The sequence below is a fragment of the Ixodes scapularis genome, unplaced genomic scaffold (assembly GCF_016920785.2).
Source record: "Ixodes scapularis isolate PalLabHiFi unplaced genomic scaffold, ASM1692078v2 PGA_scaffold2__306_contigs__length_199485367, whole genome shotgun sequence".
Lineage (NCBI taxonomy): Eukaryota > Metazoa > Arthropoda > Arachnida > Ixodida > Ixodidae > Ixodes > Ixodes scapularis.
Window position 1 is genome coordinate 145,016,645 of NW_024609857.1, and position 2,249 is coordinate 145,018,893.

At 51.0% G+C, this 2,249-nt stretch overlaps 1 pseudogene; it reads right to left on the reverse strand.

Annotated features, from left to right (window-relative positions):
- Positions 1-1,942, reverse strand: LOC120838108 (annotated as a pseudogene).
- Positions 1,943-2,249: the final 307 nt, after the last annotated feature.

The following is a 2,249-nucleotide window of genomic DNA, read 5'->3' on the forward strand; positions in this document are numbered from 1 at the left end:
AGGAAGGTAGGGATTTATAGGAAAGGGTAAGTGACAATGAATAAATCTAGATGAAGTGATGGACCCCAGAGTCCCTGATGTAGCTGATCAGGGAGTCCAGGATTTCTTTTCTGTGCTGCGGCTGTCCCTTGGGGTGGGTCCAGTCTTCAAGGTTCGTGGGCCTTTTCTCGCTGGGTAGCGAGTCCCATGACTCTACTCTAAAGTCTTCTAGGCCTTTGCATTCCCAGAGCACGTGTTTCGTCGTTGCCATGGATCCCTCTGTGCATGTCTTGCACGTTGGGTCCTCGTGGTCCTTCAGTCCGAAGGATGCTTTTTTCGCTGGAGTTAGTGCCGTCCCTGTCCTGATTCGCCGTAGCCGAACCGTCTCCCATCTCGTGTACCCTGGTGGTATCGGGTCTTCCTCTGTTAGCAGAAGACCCTTCAGGTACAGTTTCCTCCCTTCTTTGGCTTGCTCGGTCATTTCATCTCGGTCTATTGACATTTCATTCGTCGTTTCGACTCGAGAGGTAAGGCCTGGCGCGGAGCTGGTGCTGCTAGCTGCCTCCGCTGCGGCCTGGTGAGCCCTCTCGTTCCCCGGGATATCGTTGTGTCCGGGTAGCCACTCGATCGTTAAGTTGGAATCCAGCTTCCTGAGCTCCTCCGCAATATTCTTGATCTTGACCGTTCTGCTTCTCGTTCTGCAGCTGCGGCAAGCTTTCAGTGCCGTCTGAGAGTCGGTGAAGATCCAGGCCCTGTTACCTGGGTCGATTCTTTCACGGATATCTTTGGCTGCGGCTAAAATTGCACGCAGTTCAGCCTCTTTAACCGAGGTCTGCGTTGGAAGCTTCTCTGACCAGGTCCTGTCCCTCGCAATGTCGACAAAGGCTGCTGCGGCAGCCCCGTCGTCCTTCGCGGCATCCGTGTACCTTATTTACTTACATTCAGTGTTCTCCGCGAGCCACTGGACGTGTTTCTTGGCTGCGAATTTTCTCTGTTTAGTTCCTTGTCCCTTGAATGTTGGCTTGTGATCAGTTACGCCTATGTCTTGCCATGGTGGGGAAGCCTCCTCGATCGGGGGCCTACCTTCCGTGGAGTATCCTAGGATTTCCAATAGTCTTCGCCCATGTTTAGTCCTTTCGAGGCGTTGAAAGTGTGCGATTTGTTGTGACTCTGCTTTCTCCTCTATCTTGTTCATTCCTGCATATTTCCTTAGTTCGTCGAGGGGTGTGTATCTCGGTAGTCCAGGTACCACTCTCATGGTTTGATTGTTCAGTTTTTCAATTTGCTTCCACTGAGCCTTGGTGAGGTTCATCCAGTTGCAGCAGTAGAGCGCTCTGGATGTGAGGAGGGCTTCTGCCATGGTCCGGATTGCTTTTTCGTCCGCCCCCCACGATTTACTCGTTGTCCTACGAATCAATTTCAGAGCCTGGTCCCATACCTTCCTCAGTTCGGGTAGCCATTTGGTACTCCCAGCTGTTTCTTCAAATGTAACTCCGAGGATTTTTATGCTCGGACGCCGTTCTAGTTCTTTTCCCATGAGTTGAAGTTGCACTTGCAGTGCAATCCCTTTTCTGTGGTCCTTTGGTCTCGCAACGACCATGTATTGGGTTTTTTCAGGGGACGGCTCCATCCCGACTTCCTCCAAGTACTTTGCAACTTCGTCGATGCCCCGTTGCATGGTGAACTCCTGGTCTCCCAGCGAGCCTCCCTTGGTCCACAATGTGACATCATCCGCATATATTGTGAACACGAGGTTTTCAATGCGTCGCAGTCTCGTTGGTAAATCTGCCATTACCATGTTAAATAATGTGGGCGATATCACTGCCCCCTGTGGTACGCCTCTGTTGTTGAGTGTCTCCGGGCCCATTGTGTTCCCGATTTTCACCTTAAACCTTCTATTGGCCAGAAAGTCTTTGATGAATTTTAGCGCTCTGCCCCTTAGTCCACATCTCTTAGCTCCTTCTTTCACCGCCCAATGCGGAACGGCATCAAAGGCTTGTTTTATGTCAAGAGCAACTACAAGTCTTGGATCTATGCTCTTCTTGTCTGCCATCACGTCTTCGTATAGCAGCTTGAGACTGTCTGGTGTTCCCATGGCTTCTCTGAATCCTGTTTGCCTCGGGTCCAGCCTGTCGTAGGTCTCGAGATACCATTGTACCCTCTGCAGGACCATTTTCTCTAAGACTTTGCAGATGCTGGACGTTAGTGAAACTGGTCTGAAATTTTCGATTCTATCCTGCGTCTTTCCGGGTTTAGGTATTGGTGTCACC